This window comes from Mandrillus leucophaeus, unplaced genomic scaffold (assembly GCF_000951045.1).
Source record: "Mandrillus leucophaeus isolate KB7577 unplaced genomic scaffold, Mleu.le_1.0 Scaffold105, whole genome shotgun sequence".
Classification (NCBI taxonomy): Eukaryota; Metazoa; Chordata; class Mammalia; order Primates; family Cercopithecidae; genus Mandrillus; species Mandrillus leucophaeus.
Genome location: NW_012098654.1, coordinates 2883711 through 2894471, shown reverse-complemented (window position 1 = coordinate 2894471; position 10761 = coordinate 2883711). Strand labels below are relative to the sequence as shown.

The window sequence follows — 10761 nt, the reverse complement described above, 5'->3', positions numbered from 1 at the left end:
TCTGAGGGTTTGGTCAGAGGTCCAAGATACCTTGACAGGAAGACAGAAGACAGAAGCTTCGACTTCAACCCTCAGGAACTTTCTCTAATTGTACAGTAGGTGCAGGACTCTGGAGGCAAATGTTTGTTGGAGAGCAAGAAGCCACTTTCTTCTCATCAAAGATGTGATTGGAAAAGATCCCAGGGTTTGCTTGGTTGAGAAGGAGCTTGCCAATTCCGGGATCAAAACTTCTCCCACTTTTCCCATCTTCTCACATTGTGGAAAAATAACTAAACCTTTGTGTCTATTGGTTTTCCCAAGTGCAAGGTCATAAAAATTATTTTAACTCATTTTATAGAACTGTTGCAAGGAAAACATCACCATGAGAACCACGTGAGAAGCTCTTTACTCTTAGCTAAAAGTCTCAGGAATGCTTCAGATTGCCAAGCCCCAGGGGAAATGGTTGTGCAAAGTTTCAGCCCCCAGGCCAATCACCTGATTAGGATCTACTATCAGCGCATTCATAAGTGTCATATTTGGGGGCTCTTGTGAAATAAAAGCAAGAGGAAACCAGACCAGTGTGTCTTCATGCCAAAGCCAGAACTTTCTATAGGGTGGGGCTGAATGAGGAAGCCAAATCCTTCTCTCCCCTTCCTTGGCTCACATCAGAAAGTATTTTTATTTGGTTCCATATACATTTTCTTTCTTCCCTTGGTCATGAATCAGAACATTTTATAGCTAAGAGGAGTTTTAGGGATATTCTAGTTGCTTCTCATTTTATAGACAGAGCAGGTCCTGGAGTCAAGTGGTACCTGGGTTTCCTGATTGAGACACTGGTTCAAAGAGTCACTGAGGCCAGGCGAGGCAACTCATGCCTGTAATCCCAGCACTTTGGGAGGCCAAAGTGGGCGGATCACCTGAGGTCAGAAGTTCGAGACCAGCCTGGTCAATATGGCGAAACCCCGTCTCTACTAAAAATGCAAAAATTAGCCAAGTGTTGTAGTGCACACCTATAATCCCAGCTACGCAGGAGACCGAGACAGGAGAATGGCTTGAATCTGGGAAGCGGAGCTTGTAGTGAACTGAGACTGCACCACTACACTGTAGCCGGGGCAACAGAGTGAGACCCTGTCTCAACAAAACAAAACAAAAACAAAGAACAAAGAGTCGCTGAGCTCAACCGAAGCGCAGTCCTGAACCTCTCTGATAGTCGTCGCACATCAGTCAGTTGACTGATGTTCCCTTGACTAGAGTCTAAAAGCCCTCTGGACTTCTAACCCCACATTTCGGACTGAGTCAGCTGCCTTCTAAACTCCTTCTAGCACAGAACAGCTGGTCACTGTGCCCGGTCATGTGGCCCTGATTCCTGATGATGAGAGGATCGACTTCACCGGTGGTCAAGGTAGGAGGAGGGCCACCAGGCTGCCTGGGGCTGAGTCCTGCCTCTTTAGAATACCAGCCCTGTGACCTGGGCGGGTTACTAAACTTCTTTGTGCCTCAGTTTCCTCATCTGTAAGATGAGGGTAATAATAAGCGATAATAGTTCCTGTCTCATAGGGTTGTTTGGAGGTTAAATGTGCTAGTTCACGTAAAAGTACCTAAAACTGTCTGGCACAGACAACACGCTCAAGAATGGCTATTTATCTTTCATCTCCGCACACATCTGTCAAAGCACGGGGCAGAGCACCCTTGACAGGACCTCACCAGGACCTTATGCAGGCAGAGGACACGCTGTCTTCTGAGTCAGGTCTTTCCATTTTTGGATGGCTCTGACTAAGAGAATTCCTCCTGTGTTCCGCCAAAATCCACCTCCCACTCATCGGTTCCAGCTCTGCCAGAAGGCAAATGTCAAAAAAATAATCTTGAAAGAGAAGACATAGAATGTAAATAATAATGATAGAATCGGGTTGAGGAACGACAGCCACCCCTGCAGCAGCGCCTCCGACAGCTCTCAGCCCGGAGTCCAGCCCAGGCTGCAAAGACCTTTGAGTTCCATTTGAAAAATACCAAGCTCTTACTTCTCCGCTTCCTTTAGAAATGCATGAAACAGCTTCTCTCACCGTTCTTTTCATACGTGCTGCCAGACTGGTATGAGGTTGGGGGAAAAGTCACTCTGCTTATGCAAAGGTGACAGTCACAAGGGTTGTGGAGTGGTGACCTTGCCTGGCTCACTACGTGCCATCCAGCCTGAATCACTGCGCATGGGAGTGGGGGGTGCTGGCCAGGCGCACGTCCCACCTCCTGTTTACAGAGCCTTTCTGACGTCACATGTAAAATCACAACCTGTGAGTCCCTTTCCTGCCATCCCCGGCATGGTTATTTGACACTGGGGCATGTTCTTGTTATAAGAAAAATGCAGAGAACAAGGTGCATTTGATAGCTTAGCTCTCTGAATATTTCAAGTCTATATCAATTAAAACTTAGGCCTCCTGCGTCAGCTGCTTGGGGCCAGGAAGGAGTGAATGGGTCCCACGGCACTCAGGTGCAAGAATTGTCGCATGATGTTTCTAAATCAAAGGTCATCTGGCTTTGGTGTCCTGCAGAACAAGGTGGGTGGCAATGTCAGCCACTATAAGGTAGCTTTGTCCCTCCAACTCTTCATCCAAGAGACTGGAACAGAGGAAGGGGCCTCGTTTCCAGGGCACGGCGGCCGCCTCCATTTCCCTGGCTTCTCGGCTGAGCACCGTGTCGTCGTGGGCCCTGGGGAATCCCAGAGCATTTCCAGAGTTCTCCAACGACCTGACCCCAGAAGACCCTGATGTCCCCCTCAAAGTCGAGCAGCCTTACAGGTATCTGCAGCCCCCACCCTTCCCAGCAAGGCTGCTGTGTGCAGTGGGGCCTTCACTCCATTCCCAGCGTCCGCTCCCCAAACCCCTGCACACAAGCTCTCAGCCAGACCTGCCCTCTGCCACCTCGCCAGGGGACAGTCCCATTAATCTTCCACCAGAGGCCTAAAATAAAAAAGCTTCTTACCTCCCTGACCCCAAGGAGTATTTATAAGAAGCTGAGACCTTTTGAAATCACCCCGAGGGAGAGGGAGGGATGGGGAAAGGAAAGGCTCGGCATTTCTCAGAGGCCGGGGCAGGGCAGGGCCACAGCAAAGAAACAAAACACCCAGGGTTCTGCTCAGGGATTCTCTGTACCTTCATCCAGTGACTGCGTTCCATTCAAATTAGCGAAGACTGTCAAGACACTGGGAAGTCCATGTTATTATTCCACCTTTGGGTTCCGGTGACAATCAAGATCACCCTGGTCCGGGCATGGTGGCTCACGCCTGTAGTCTCGACACTTTAGGAGACTGAGGTAGGAGGATTGTTTGAACTCAGGAGTTCAAGACCAGCCTGGGTAACATGGCAAAACTCCCGTCTCTACTAAAGATGCAAAAAATGAGCCGGGTCAGGTGGTGCGTGCCTGTGGTCCAAGCTACTCAGGAGGCTGAGATGAGAGGATCACTCGAGTCTGGGAGGTGGAGGTTGCAGTGAGCGGGGGTGGTGCCACAGCACTCCGTTTGGGGCAACATAGCGAGACCCCGACTCAGGAAAAAAAAAAAAAAGTTTACCCTGAGCATAACTTCCAGGCAGGCCAGTTCCACAGGATCAAGGGACATCCCATGAAGTCAGCACTCCTGACCCCGGGGCACAGCCTGGCCCATCACCCCGGACACTCTGTGCTCTCTAATACTGGGCTGAGGCAGGGCAGCCTCAGATCTTCACAGCTCAGAAAGAAATAACTGATTTGATTGAGACACATTTTGTGTTTCTTGCATTTTAAATGTTAGGCAGTGCCTATGGGAAGTCCTCCTCCCTGTCCTTCATTCCTTGATCTCAGGTAACTGAAAACACTGGAGTCCCCCACAGGCTCTTGATCACCACGAGGGCCTGTCGGGTCCCCCAGGAACTCCTGCTCTCTGACCCTGCAAACCCCTATCTCCCGGGGCCTCTGGGCGCAGCAGGGTCGGGCTCACCTTCCCGCTCCTCTGGCCCCTTTGCTCCAGGGCCCTTTCTCCTCCCCACTCTCCGCACACACACATCCAAAGGTTCTGACCTTGGCCCTCCTTCCCTGACTCGCCACCGCTTTTAGTTTACTGAGGGCCTGAACTCCTTCCTGAATCAACAAGGGATGCTGACTCACCGTGTGGAGGGCCGTCCTGAGCACCCGACCCTCTCTCCACCGCACAGCCCTTTCCGACCTGTCCCAGCTGCGTGTTCACCAAGCTCGTTCCAGGGGCGCCTCCAGATACCCTCTCCATTCCCAAGTCACAGAAGGCTCCTGGGAGACACAGGGTCCGGTCCTCCCATCATCATAGACTCAAGCTGCTGGTGTTGGCCAATCCTTTCATTTACCTTCCATTTTCCACCTAGCAAAATCCCCCAGCTCCTATTATGGGTGGTCTTCCGCGTGGCTTCCGAGGCCGCTGTCCACTGTCCTCCTCAGAAAACTACGCGCAGGACCCAGCAACGGAGCCCTCAGACAGCACGGGCCCTGAGCCTGCTCCATTCAGCTCAACATATTGCTGCTTCTCCATCGTCTTTTTTAACTTCCAGTCTGGGGAAGGCCAAGATCACTTCCTCTCCTACAGGCTCTGCCCTCCACCTTCTCAGACCCTTTGCTTTTTTTTTTTTTTTTTCCTGAGACCAAGTTTCGCTCTTGTTGTCCAGGCTGGAATGTGATGGCACGATCTCGGCTCACTGCAACCTCCACCTCCTGGGTTCAATTGATTCTCCTGCCTCAGCCTCCCAAGTAGCTGGGATTTCAGGCATGCACCACCCACCCCCAGCTAATTTTGTACTTTTAGTAGAGACAGAGTTTCACCATGTTGGTCAGGCTGGCCTCAAACTCCTGACCTCAGGTGATCTACCCGCCTCAGCCTCCCAAAGTACTGAGATTATAGGCGTGAGCCACCGCGCCCGGCCAGACCCTTTGCTTAATCTCAGCTGGACCACTGATGACCTGTGTGGCCTCAGTCTCTCTGAGCCTGAGATTCTACACCTGCAAAGGGGGAACATCCCACAATAAGAACCCAGAAATCATCATGCAAAGTGTGCAGCACTGAGCCTTGTGCAGAGAAGTGTTTAATCCATGGGAGCTGTAATGATGATTGTGATGGTGATGAACTTTCCCTGATAACCCATGGATCAATCCCGAAGGTCTCTCCGTTCCCTCCGTGACATGGACACTTGCAGGCAGGCAGAGTGTGGCCACACCAGTTGTGGCACTGCCCGTACTCCAACACCGTTACACACATGAGATCAAGTTGAGCTGTTTCCACCTCCTGCGGTTAAAAACGCATTCTTCCCTTCTTGGTGTCCACAAACTCCCTATTACTTGACTCTTCCAATTGTTCGTGGTGTGCAGAATGGCAGAGCTTGGGAAGATGATGGCCCTAGCTCTAAATGCTCTGCCCGTCTTCCCCACACCTGTTTCTGTGCCCTCCCACTGCTGGAGAGATTGCTGGGATTTCCTTGAGTATCTACTGTGTGCCAGGCACTATGCTAGATGGTGATGATGAAGATGAAGGAGGAGGAAGAGGAAGAATGAGGAGAAGGGAAGGAGGAGAAGGGGAGGAGGAAAGTGGGGGAGAGGGCCCTGAGCACTTTCTTTTTTTTTGAGATGGAGTCTCACTCTTGTCGCCCAGGCTGGAGTGCAGTGGTAATCTCGGCTCACTGCAACCTCTGCCTCCTGAGTTCAAGCGATTCTCCTGCCTCACCCTCCCAAGTAGTTGGGACTACAGGTGCATGCCACCATGCCTGGCTAATATTTATATCTTTTGTAGAGACAGGGTTTTGCCATGTTGGCCAGGCTGTTCTCAAACTCCTGACCTCAAGTGATCCGCCCTCCTTGGCCTCCCAAAGTGCTGGGATTACAGGCGTGAGCCACCGTGCCCAGCCTACTGAGCACTTTCTATGTGCCCGGCACTGTCCTGAGTGCTTTACATATAAGGACTCATTGGATTCTCATAACAGACCCGTTTGCCTCAGAAAACTCCAGATCGGGTTCAGCCACCATTCTCGTTTTACAGCTGCGCAGACGGGCGAAGCTGCTCGAGGTCATGCAGCTTGTGAGCGGAGAGGCCGGTGCTGATCCCAGTGTGCCCCTGTGATCCCAGTCTGGACGCCCAGTCCCTGCAGTGGCAACAAGGCACACCCTGACCCTGGGATCACTTTTCATGGAGAGGACAGGAGACACCAGGATGTGGACACTTGCTTTGAAGTCACAGAGCCAGGCACTGGGAGACCGCATCTCCGCCCCCGTGGGGACGAGCAGGTGGGGAGCTGTGGTTAGACTCGGACCTGAGAGAGAGGAAGGCGCCTGTACAAGGTGCGGGCAGAGGAGCTTCGGGTGAAGAGGTGTGCATGACTCAGCACTCGGCCATCCTGGATCAGGGCCCAGGCCCGCCAGGAAAGCTGCAGGGATGGGTGATGAAATTCAAGTGTGGATTGTGGGCTGGATAAGGGCATTCTCTTTATGTTGAATTTCCTGATTTTGATCATTATACTGCTTGTATAAGAGAATATCTTTTTTTTTTTTTTTTTTTTAATAAAAAATATTTTCTTTCTTTAGAAAGCAAGAAATCATCGGCTGAGAATATCTTAATTCTTAGGAAATATGCACCGAAGTCTCGAGGACCACAGAGCCTTCGAATCCCTCTCAAATGATACAGAAAAGATATGAAAAGAGAAAGAAAAAGAGAATGGCCAGATGCAGTCGCTCATGCCTATAGTCCCAGTCGGGCGTGGTGGTGTGCACCTGTAGTCTCAGCTACTTGGGAGGCTGAGGTGGGAGGATTGCTTTAGCCCAGGAGGCAGAGTTTGCAGTGAGCTGTAATCTGCCACAGCACTCCAGCCTGGGGGAAGGAGCCAGACCTTGTCTCAAAAACAAAAACAAAAACAAAGGAAAGAAAGAGTGAAAGAACTCCCTCCTCCCCCTCCTGCTCTCCTTCTCCTTCCTTTCTTCTTCCTCTCTCTCATCTTCATGTTACTCCTCCTCCTCCTTCTTCCTCTCTCTCATCTTCATGTTATTCCTCCTCCTCCTTCTTCCTCTCTCTCATCTTCATGTTATTCCTCCTCCTCCTCCTTCTTCCTCTCTCTCATCTTCATGTTACTCCTCCTCCTCCTCCTTCTTCATCTCTCTCATCTTCATGTTATTCCTCCTCCTCCTCCTTCTTCTTTTTTTTTTTTTTTTTTTTTTGAGACAGGATCTTGCTCTATCGCCCAGGTTGGAGTGCTGTGGCGGGTCATGGCTTGCTGCAGCCTTGACCTCCCAGACCCAAGCGATCCTCCCACCTCAGCCTCCAGAGTAGTTGAGATGCCAGGTGTGCACCACTATGCTTGGCTAATTTCTTTATTATTTGTAGAGACCAAGTCTTCCTATGTTGCCCAGGCTGGTCTTGAACTCTTTTGCTCAAGTGATCCTCTGGTCCTGGCCTCCCAAAAGTGCTGGGATTACAAGCATGAACCACCGTACCCCGTCTCCTTCTTCATTTTTGTCTAGCACCATGCCTGGCATATAGTAGATACTCAATAAAATCTCTGTTGGATGACTGAGTTTAGGCTGAGGGAGAGGGAGAAGAGGGAGGCAGGGAAGGAGGGAGCAGGAATGTCTGGGTCCTTCTTAGGCTCTCATTTGAGTGTCCTCATCCATTCTCCTGATGGTAACTTTTCACTGCCAGAATGGTGACTCCTAAATCCATGCCTCCAGGTTGGCCATGCCAAACCTATATTTAGAATTATTTGGCAGAGGGCACATCCTTCATACCCCACCATTATCAGTGGGTTCAGTGACCCAAACTTACCCTTCCTCTTTCTTCCCAGCCAACCCTATTTTGCCCAGGTCCCTCACCATTCCTGCAGGCTCCCAGAAACCTCTAGAAAGGAGGATTCCTGCAGTGGCCTCCTGTGGGGGCAATGTGAACCCCCATCCACGGTCCTTAGATTTGCAGACATTGACAGCCAGTCTCATTTTCCTGTTACATGCTGCTCTCCTGCTACTTAAGAATATATTCCCATTCATCGCTCTCTCCTTTCTGATTTTTTCTCACAAGTCCATTTATTTGTTTATTTATTTATTTAGTTTTTGAGACAGAGTCTCGCTCTGGAGTGCAGTGGTGAGATCTCAACTCACTGCAACCTCTGTCTCTCGGGTTCAAGTGATTCTCCTGCCTCAGTCTCCCAAGTAGCTGGGATTATAGGTGTGCGCCTCCATACCCAGCTAATTTTTGTATTTTTAGTAGAGATGGATTTCACCATGTTGGCCAGGCTGGTCTTGAATTTTCAACCTCTGATGCTCCACCCGCCTTGGCCTCCCAAAGTGCTGGGATTACAGGTGTGAGCCACCACGCCCAGCCTTGAGTTTTGTATTTTTAGTAGAGATGGGGTTTCACCATATTGGCCAGGCTGGTCCCGAACTCCTGACCTCTAGTGATCTGCCCGCCTCACCCTACCAAAGTGCTGGGATTACAGGCAGAGTCACTGAGCCCGGCTCACAAGTCCTTTTCTTCTCTTCCAGCTGTATCAAAGTCCTTGGAGGCAGGCACGAATCCTGTCCTGGGTCCCTCTTGATCCCCCATGGTGCCTTGCGCGTGGTTGCATGCAGATAGGTAGCAGCAGGAGTTAGTTGATACCTAATCGATTCATTGGTTTTTCCTGATTTCTGAGTAATTCAGTTATACCAAAAGAAATTCTCATACTTACCTTACGTTGACATTAGATGGGAAGGAAAGGACGGGATTGGGACCCTAGGCTGTTTAGGGTTCCTCCTTGGGCGTGCCCTGAGGGTGGAGGCAACAGCCTTTATGATCACCCACGAGGGTCTCTGAACCTGGGGAACTCAAGGCTCATTCTGGGTGGCTCCTATATTTTAATGTTTCCCAAAGAAAAGGTTCTAAAAAGGATGACATTGCTTTTGGAATATACATTTATTTCTGCAAATGTTCCAAAACCCCAGCTTGGTTTAAAGCATACACCCTTACTGTATTCCTAGTTCCCAGCCCAAGACACGCATTTTTGATATCATAGCAAACAGCGATAGATTCTATTTCTAGTTGCTTTAAAAACAAGTCTCATGGCCGAGTCACTGTTCAAACAAGGAAGGGCTGGGTGAATAAGCCTCCTTATGTCATCTTGAGTAACGTCATCATTGCTAAATGTCTCACAACCCCCAATCCCATATATTTAATTCCCTCTCTTGCTATTTCATCATTTAAGTCCGTAAAGGAGAGAATGATGTAACACCCAACACGCACCAGAGTCGCCTTTTGGAGAAGCAGCATCTAGCAGGGGCAGAATGCTATGGCCAAGTTTGCTTAAGCAAATATTCAGATATCTGTTGTCGTTCAAGTTTCCATCTGAGATGCAGGTTCCTAAATGGGTTTCATAGAGGTTTGGATCTCTCTCTTCCATCTGTTTGAAGTTTTGAACTTCAAAGCACTCTTCCAGCCCACACAAGATGTATGTGCTAGAGTCTCGTATCATCAGGGGATAGGTACCAAAGCATTTATATCCTCCCAGAACCACAATAATACTATCCAGGACCACTCACTGGGAGCAGACTTTAAAAAAACTATAATGTAAACTTCCTGTTGCAATTTTAACCAGTTTCCTCTTGTCTGGTTCTCAGGGGAGATGGTAAACAGTTCATCTGAGCTTTCTGAACAATGGTTTCGCCTCTCTATAGGAACGTAACATGGCCGACCCTTCTCTAGGCCATCTGTGTGGGGCTGTTTGTCCAGGTGCAATGCATTTTTTCTTGTTAATTCACAAGCTCTTCTCTGGTCCCTTTCGAAATCAGGACATCTACTGGCAACTCACGGATCCAGGGGAGGGAAAAGCGTCTTGGTCCTAGAGGGGGCTTCAAACTGTGATTTACGATCACCTTCGCCTTTCCCATCAATCACTGTGCAAACTTGGGAATGTGAGCAAGGAGGGAAACACATCACTGCAAACAGCTTTCTAGTGCGGTGAGATTTCTGAGTTATAAAATATAAACTAACAACAGTGACATCATGTTGCGTATCGTAGACAGTCAACATTAACTTTATTTTTCAGATATTTATTTATTTATTTTTTCGAAACAGGGTCTCACTCTGTCACCCAGGCTGGAGTGCAGTGGCACAGTCTCAGCTCACTACAACCTCCACTTCCCAGGCTCAAGTGATTCTCCTGCCTCAGCCTCCCAAGTAGCTGGGACCACAGGCACACACAACCATGCCCAGCTAATTTTTGTATTTTTAGTAGAGATGGAGTTTCACTATGTTGACCAGGATGGTCTCAAACTTCTGACCTCAGGTGATCCGCCTGCCTCAGCCTCCCAAAGTGTTGCAATTACAGGGGTGAGCCACCTTACTCAGCCTCCAGATTTTTTTTTTTTTAATAAGAAGAAAAACTTTATTTCAAACAGGCTCACTGGTGTTTATGCTACAGCAAAGGCTGGTTGTAACAGGCAGTTTCACTACAAACCTGCACTGATTGACAAATCTGAAACTATTTAGCAATGATCAGTTTCTGCTAAAGTGTAGATTAAATCTACCAATATGTCAACTTTGACATTTATTATGGACCTTACTATTTACTAGGAGAGGTTAATTTTTTTTTTTTTTTTGGAGACAGAGTCTTACTCTGTTGCCCAGGCTGGAATGCAGCGGCGAGATCTCAGCTCATTGCAACCTCTGCCTCCCAGGTTCAAGTGATTCTCCTGCCTCAGCCTCCCTGGTAGCTGGGATTACAGGCGCCACCATGCCTGGCTAAATTTTGTATTTTTAATAAAGACGGGGTTTCACCATGTTGG

The 10761-nt window shown here is 49.1% G+C and overlaps 1 pseudogene; it reads right to left on the bottom strand.

Annotated features, from left to right (window-relative positions):
• Positions 1-2498: 2498 nt before the first annotated feature.
• Positions 2499-10761, bottom strand: part of LOC105540897 — a 27776-nt pseudogene continuing 19513 nt past the window's right edge.